General features: G+C 33.3%; 1 non-coding gene across 1 annotated transcript; it reads left to right on the top strand.

The window, feature by feature from the left end:
- Positions 1-551: 551 nt before the first annotated feature.
- On the top strand, positions 552-622 carry TRNAC-GCA (transfer RNA cysteine (anticodon GCA)). Its single transcript has one exon. It is a non-coding gene; the product is annotated as a tRNA-Cys (tRNA).
- The last annotated feature ends 8113 nt before the right edge of the window (positions 623-8735 follow it).

The following is an 8735-nucleotide window of genomic DNA, read 5'->3' as shown; positions in this document are numbered from 1 at the left end:
TTTCTTTCTCGTCCAAACACTCCAGATCTGCACTTCCCTTTACTCCATAGGGCCGAAGCCTTATTCAGTTAAGAATTAAGAAGGGCTTTTTTTATAGAGAGAGACCGTACATCTTTCTTGGTATATCCAGATAATAGGTAGGAGCATAAACTGAAACATTTTGGAGCTACAAAGATAGTTATTAAATCGTTAGCACCGCATAAAAACATTCCTCCTATAGTAGCTGTTAATACGAATAAGAGAAACTCTGTTATAGCCATTTCTGTACATTCAATGTACTCTACGGATAGAGGAATATACTTCTTATATCCCCTTATCTTTCAGGAGTATATTTATGTACTTGCTCATGATCATGGTTTAAATGGATCGATTTTGTTGGAAAATGCAGGTTATGACAATAAATCCAGTTTACTAATTGTGAAACGTTTAATCATTCGAATGTATCAACAGAATCATTTTATTCTTTATGTTAATGATTCTAAACAGACTCCATTTTTGGATTGAGTAATCCAACAAAAAAGGTAAAAATTTCTCCTATTGTGTATCGTTTTGGCGGCATGGCCGAGTGGTAAGGCGGGGGACTGCAAATCCTTTTTCCCCAGTTCAAATCCGGGTGCCGCCTCATCAGCAAACGAATCGGAATCTCTTATTATGTTCTGCTGATATAACTCAACCTAATTTTACCCAGCCAGAACAGAATAAGGGGACTGTTAATACTTGGTTGATTCTAAACATCCGTTCTGGGGATTTTGTAAAAGATTGGAAATCGGAAATCTTTGAATCCAAAATGAAAAGAAAGATTTGATTTTAATGTTTGATTTTAATGGTCGAAGCAAGACTTCCCGATTCCTTTCTACTACTAATGTAATGTCTGTCTTGATTGGAGATAATTTAACTACTGGTTGGGAGAAGTTCTTTCTATTTCTATACTGTGTAATCTACATATATAGGCTCGCGAGAATCTCTGAGTGTTCAGGCATTCAATCACTATTAGATTGAGATGGATAATTTATAGAAAAAAACATGAAAAAAATGATTCTTTTTTTTTTTTTAACCTCTCGTCAAAAGTATAATATACTATCTCCCAACTCCTTCAGAGAGACAATCGGGAAAGGGTACGGATTAGATCAAATAGGAAAAATTTTGTAATAGATAGCAATTGATTTATTTTTACTTTGAAGGGCAAGAAAAAAAGGAATGTGCTCTCTTATTTTATTACTAGATGTTCCATTAGTAACATTCCTTTGTAGTTTTGATTTTTTATTTTACTTCTTTTACTTGTTAAAATAACAATTAAGGTGAAGCAGGGTCAGGAACGACGAATCTCTTTATGATAAACAGATCCGTTTTGCAAATTCGTTATTACGGGTAGTTCCTATAAAGGATCAGACTAATGACGTATACAATACTTGAATTCTCGGTGTAGATGCTACATAGTTGGTTCTCATCCTTCAGAGACTACGAGTGTAATAGGAGCATCCGTCGACTAAAGGATCACCCTAATATGATCATCTCATGGCTATTGAGAACGAATCAAATCAGATGGTTCTACTTTCTGACTTGCTCCTACGGAACCAAGATCGAAAAGATTGAAAAAATCATTGCCAGAATCCATGTTGTATATTTGAAAGAGGTTGACCTCCTTGCTTCTCTCACGGTACAATCCTCTTCCCGCCGAGCCCCCTTTCTCCTCGGTCCACAGAGACAAAATGTAGGACTGCCGCCAACAGTTCATCACTGAAGAAAGGACTCCAATAACATCTTCACCATCTAGAGTAACAATGAGTCGAAGAACACCATGCATTGATGGGTGGTGAGGTCCCATATTTACAATCATGAGGTCTTTTCTTGTAGATGGTACAGTCATAGGTTTTTCCTGATTCATTCTTCCATGAATTGCTGAAAGCGAAAAGAAGTTCATTAAACTTTAAGCGAAGAATTCAAATGAACTCTTCAATTTCTTAAAATTAACGACTTTTTCTCTCTCGGATATCCAACCGCCCTATTAATTCTTTATAACGCGCTCTATTTTGTGTTGACAAATAAGCCAGCAACCGTTGACGTTTTCCCAAAATTTTCCGCAGACCTCTCTGAGATAAATAGTCTTTTTTGTGCAATTCCAAATGTGAAGTAAGTCTCAGTATCTTATTGGTGAAACTTACTACTTGAAATTCAACAGATCCTCTGTTTTATGATTATACTATTATGATATTATGTTGGACCTCTCCGAATGCGATTCACAATAATCATGTAAGCACGTAACAAGTATGGTACAAAATTGTAAACACATAATACAATAGTTGCAGTGTGAGTATATATATAAATAAGAAATAATATGTTGACGCATATGTCCCCAAAACGTTGAAAAACAAGAAAAATAGGGGAATGTGGTACTCACATGATTGGATGAACGAAATACAAGTGTGAATGATGTGAGAAAGATAAATCCTTTCGGATATATCGTCAAGAACTCCAAGTTAAATAATATTAATATGAATTAATAAATAAGGGATGCAACATGATTTGATGAATTAAGAATTCGAAATGATTTGAGTTATGGTTGGAATTGTAATATTATGGATTGATCGAAAGGATTTATGTTATTATTATTAGTGTGAAAATAGTATGATTATTAAATCATAAGAAGCATTACTTTATCTCAAAATTATCGTTTAATTGAATAGAATAATTATATGATCAAGCTTATAACTAATTAGTTTGGATAATTAGATATGGGTTGAGAGATAAATAATTGTTCAAAAATATATAAATGAATATTATAAGTAAATAACTGTTTAAATAATTATAATATAATACTTAAATAAATTAAGTGTCAATAAACTAATAGTAATTTAAAGATACGTGATAAGTTATAATATAAATAAATAGTTTACTTTATATCTTTTAATGACAATTTACAATAAAAATATAGTTAACCATTTTAATACGTTGATTAAACTTTTTGTTTAAAAAAAACTAATACATATATATTAAAGATAAAAGTTTAAAAAGCGTTCAACGTCAAAAATACTCGATGGTGATGTCGGGTTTTACCAAGTTAAAGTTTATTACTAATACATATTTACAATAAAAACATTTATATATATATATATATATATATGTGAAAACTTAACGAGATAAATTGAGAAGAACGTGAATTAAAAGTGTCGGTTAATTGAAGAAAATATTTATTTGATTTATAAATAATCCTAAATAAGATATAAATCATTAAAACCATAAATCAACTAAAAACAAAATAAAATACAAAAACCGCATCCTAGGGGCTCGGACCTGCGCCACTGGTCGGTTTCCAGATCAATACGCACACACCCACCAGCTGCGTTGGGGTGTCATCTGGTTAGGATTAGGAACTATAAATTAAATACTGAAACATGGTTATCCCCAATTTTTTACAAACCCTAAAATCAACAATTGGTTAATCGGCTTTATGATTGATCAATTAATGTTGGGGTTAATGTATTACTAGTTAAAACGATCTTGTTGCATCAACAAATTACCTCATAAGTTTACAAATTGAAGCCAAACTAATGGATATGGCTGATGGATCAGACGCGATCAAAATCCAATATCAACAAGTTGCGTTAATGGAATTTAGTAGGGGGCTTATGTTGGCGACGGGTCTAAGATGGTGTACTCAGATTTAATTGAAATCTTACGAACCCTAGATGGTAACTCGCTATAATGTAAAAAAACCCTGTTTTGTTAATAAGTTAATTTGTATAATTTTTTTATCGTTGCTTTCCATATTACAAACGTCGGTGTGTTTGTTTTTAAAATATAAACGATCAAAATAATCAATTCCATAATTATGACGAAGATTAAGGTGCAAGACTTAAACGGGTATTCGGGTTCAAAATACGGGTCTAAGGGTTTGGGTAAACAGGTTTGGACCTTATTTGGCAAAAATTGCATTTTAGTCTCTGGACATTAATGTGGAAACATATGGGGATTAAAGTAAGGTTGAGGGTGTATTTTGTATATATATATATATATATATATATATATATATATATATATATATATATATATATATCAAAGTTAAAATTATTCAAATAAAGAAAGGAAAAATATAATATAAATAATTGAATATTTTAATAATTTAATTGCACGAAAACGATAACGGGTCGGGTATTAGACATTGATAATGTACGAAAACCTGAGTTGTTAAACTCTCCCCTACATTAAGAAATTTCGTCACGAAATTAAAGAATACTATAACAACACCATTAAATTTTATTTTTAAAGGAAATTTTATATGTGATTTAAAACTAATCATAATACAGAACTTTGATTAGTCGAAGCAACCAAATGACCATCCGATAAGGACACTTATATATAGGACGTACCAGTGGCGTATCCACCATGTCCTTATCATCTCAACATTCGTACCGTTACTCTAAAAAACCCTCGGTTCTTGATTATTACACACAATTGTACGTACTATGATTTTCATGCGAGGACTTTAGTAATTACGTATGAATCCATAAGTACTTAGGTCGTTGGATGGTCCACATAACTCGTCTCATCGTGTGGGTTACAAAACATTTGTAAGACATAATGTGACATTCGTCAAATTCGGGTCTCGAATTGTATTTGTTTTTGTATTCGTTTGACGTGTAAACCAACCCGTTTTGTAAACCGTCACTTATGAAATAATCAAAATGATGGTTTTTATGCTACAATATTGTTTTACACTTGTTGGGTCATGAAAACATCATTTTCGGGCTTTAAAACACTTTAAAATTACTTAAAACGAAATTCGGGGGCCAAAACTGTCATTTTTGAAACTTTGGAATATCTGGTCACCCTACCAATAGTGATACGCGATGGGTGGGCACCATACACCAACGCGTATAGCGATAGTCTCCAGACCAGATTGTCTCCCATGCTCCCTTGTTGGTTTTTTGTTCCATTGAATCCGAGTTTTGACCTCTAGATCACTTGTTTAACCAAATTTAGCTCTTCTTATTAATACAATTCCCTCCCTAACATAAATTCCTGCTCATAACTCTTTCCCTCTCTCAAATTATAAGATCATACAAGGTTATTTTTCATGTTATTGTCGGGTTTGACTTTCAAAGTCAATCTGAGTTTGTTCTTACATTTTAACTAACTTACTAAATCTAAATCAATAACTAAATCATATGGGCACAACATATATATAATACAACCATTGTTACCTTTGGTAGTTACTTATCCGGCCCCGGTTGGTTAAGTTTCAGGACTCGTAAGGGAAGACTACATGGAGGACTTCCGTGGTTTTTGTTATATACTTTCCGTATCTGACAATCTAACTTTATTATTGCTTACTAACCATGCTAACTTATACTTATCTTGCTTACTTATCAAGTTCCATGGTTATGGGTTTGAAGAATCTATGCCTCGCTTTAACCGTAAATAGCACCAAACCGTAAACCGAACTTTGTTCACTAGTTTTGTTAAATAATTATTTAAACATGCTTTATGTTGAATTTAAGTTTCTAAAATCATTATTATAAGTTCTATGGTTATGGGTTTGAAGATTCTAACCTCGGTCCAAACCCGAAACTAGATCCGAACCGAAAACCGAAGTTTCGTTTAAAGACTTTATTGTTAACTTTTTGGTTGTAAAACTTAAGTTTCATCATTTATAGTTATTATACAAGTTCTTTGATATTTGGGCATGTGAAAACAATCTATGAACTTATTGTGACATGGAAACCGAACCAAACCGATTTTTACTCGCTTAAGACACATAATTGTGTTTTTTAGCTATCAAGACTTGTATATTTATTTAAAAATACTTTACAAACTGATTTTAAATATTTTATTAAAATATTTGGAATGTTGAATCCAACTTGATATTATAACAAGTTTGGACCGAAAAAACCGACAACTTATTTAACGCGCGTGTTTAGTTTTAAAATAATAGAACTACATACTTGGTTAAGTGTTAATATATTTTTATGAGTTATCTCATAACATTTAATATTTTGGGAAGTTGACTTTGGGTTGACCAATTATCAAGACCCGAACCAACAACCCAAACACTCGTTAAAACCCGTTTTAGTATCTTTATTCTATTGGGACTTGCATTCTTGCATTTTTACCCACCTTATTACTTAACATAGGTTGAGTAAATATTATGTGTAGATACTTTAACCCGGTTTCGAGCAATTTACATTTTTAAAGGATTGTTTCTATTATTTCTAAAATAGTTACCTTATAAACCTTAAACTTTAATTTTTTACATTTCGTGTCTTTTATTTTAAAGTTTTCATAAAACAACCTTTTTAATACAAGGCTTTTAATTTTATTTAGGCTTTGCTCGTTAGACTCGTCCTTCCGTTTACCTGACTTTTTCCAACCAAGTTTTATACTTGAATGTGAGTACTTTCATACCCCGTTTTTCATCTTTTGTTTTGGGGATGAAATTTCATACTTATTCAACTAAATGCTTTATACTTGAATCTAAACCACAAACGTTATTGTATACTTTACTTAAATAAATGCTCAGTTTGGTGTTCTATGATTATATGCCTATGTGTTTATCGCTTTTGGTTGGTGGAACTATAAAATCCTATTCTATTTGGCAACCCCTTATAAGGTGTCGTTAACGTAATGCAATTAACGATAACTATAAAATTCTAGACTATTTGGCATCCCCATATAGCTAGGTGTCGTTAATGTGTTAGCAATATCTATTTATCCAAGTTATTGCTTTTATTTATTGTTTCGTATACGAGTTTTGTGACTTTCCTTATCATATACTAATATGCTCAAACTTATGAATTGCTTACCAACCTTTGTGTTGATAAACTTTATTTTATGAAATGTTACAGGTTTGCATTTAGGTTGATTATGGAGCTTAAAGAAAACGTCACAAGTACCTTTAGGATATTAACAAAAATGAATAGTATGTGATTTTGCTATATTTTGATATATTTGTCTTATGAATATTGTTATGTGACATTTGATGTTGTGCAATGAAATGAGTCTGTTAAATATTGTCGCTTTAAATAGTGTCATCCGCTTATAGGCAATCCGTCGCATCCCGCATGTTCTGCCGCCTTTGGTCGGGGTGTGACATATTGGTATCAGAGCCATGACAATAGGATAAGTGGTTAGATGTAACGACCTAGTATTGTTATGCTTTAGGGTCCTATACGTGCACTTATACGTGTTTACTCTATTTGATTGTTTATTTCGCATGATTATTTACTTGTTAAAATTCACCAATATCATAAATGTTCACATACACACACTTTCATAGTATTTCCAAGTTACCCTTACCTTAAAATGCAAGAAGTAAATTTCATTGTGTTTTATGAATTGCAAGCTTAACTTGGATCCCGTTGTTTCAAATCCCTTAAAGGTTGCATTTATATCGGGTTTGTAGAAATCATGGTAAACGAGACATTATAAAACGAACATTTGACAAAAAGATTACAAGAATCGAAGGTGATTCACTTACCTGGGATGGTTGAATTATAGTGCTCCTTTTCTAGGCCAACGAACCGTGTTATATATGTCAATACTTTAAGTCCTCGAATGCGAGCATTCCGGTTGCCAACCTAATTTTTGGTGTTGAAAACACGAGATTCACGGTGGTTCGTGGACAAGTGTTTTTAACATCTCGTTGTATCTCCGTTTTATTATGTGTTATTATCGTTATTTAAGTAGAAAACATGAAAAAGACACGGTGGTTCGTGCACATGTTTAGACTCCAATATAGTGTTTTTTTTTTAAAAAAACTTTTAGTTTCGGAATATCAAATCATGGTGGTTCATGTACGACTTTCCGACACTACGAAATCTCAAAATCTCAAATTTTCAAGTTTTAACTTCTTAAAATCATTTACGTTTTGTTTACGAATTGTTATTTATATACAAAGTTTTGTATTATTTTAACACTAACATCTCCTCATCACTAACTCTAGGATTCACAAATCAAACTTAACCTTTTATTTTATTTTACACACCCTCCTATTCGTTTCTTTTTACCTCAAACTTTTTCTATTTCTTTATAATTTTTAGCATGCCTCCGGTAAGCCGCAACCCGCGCAAGAACTCCAACCGAAGTATGGCTGCTTTCATCGTCAAGCAAATGGCCGCTGTGATTCCCGAACTTGTAACCCAAATCCAAGCTACCCAAGCTCCACCCGTTGTTGCACCGGTTGAACCCAAACCCGCATCATACTTGTTTATGCAATTTACAAGTGCTAACCCTATCGAGTTCTTTGGAACCAACTGTGCAACCACTTTGTTGCAATGGTTCGAATCGATTGAGAGTGGGTTACGACACAGCGAGTGCTCCGAAGCAGAAAAGACAAATTTCTCTTCGAGCATGTTTAGAAAAACGGCTCTTACTTGGTGGGGTAGTGTTATGCACCTCCAAGGATCGGAAACGGCTATGGCTCTTCCATGTTCCGATATCAAGGCACTCATGATGAAGAAATTCTTCCCTAAACACGAGCTCCAAAAGATCGAGGATGAATTTTGGAACCTAAAGCAAGAAAGTGGTGATAATGCCGCCTATTCACTATGTTTCCACGAGCTGAGCATCCTCGTCACTCACTTGGTTACCCTACCGAACGTGAACTTGACAAATACATTGGGGGTCTACCAATGAAAATCTGGGACTCAATAATGAGTAGGAAACCCGTGAACCTTGAGGACGCTATCACTCTAGCCTGTGCGCTATCGGAAATCCATGTGAAAGTGGGTACACTAACC

This window comes from Bidens hawaiensis, unplaced genomic scaffold (assembly GCF_021521415.1).
Source record: "Bidens hawaiensis isolate Kalapana, Puna unplaced genomic scaffold, B.hawaiensis_p1.1 tig00040214_1, whole genome shotgun sequence".
NCBI classification, from domain to species: Eukaryota; Viridiplantae; Streptophyta; class Magnoliopsida; order Asterales; family Asteraceae; genus Bidens; species Bidens hawaiensis.
This window is presented reverse-complemented; position numbering and strand designations above follow the sequence as displayed.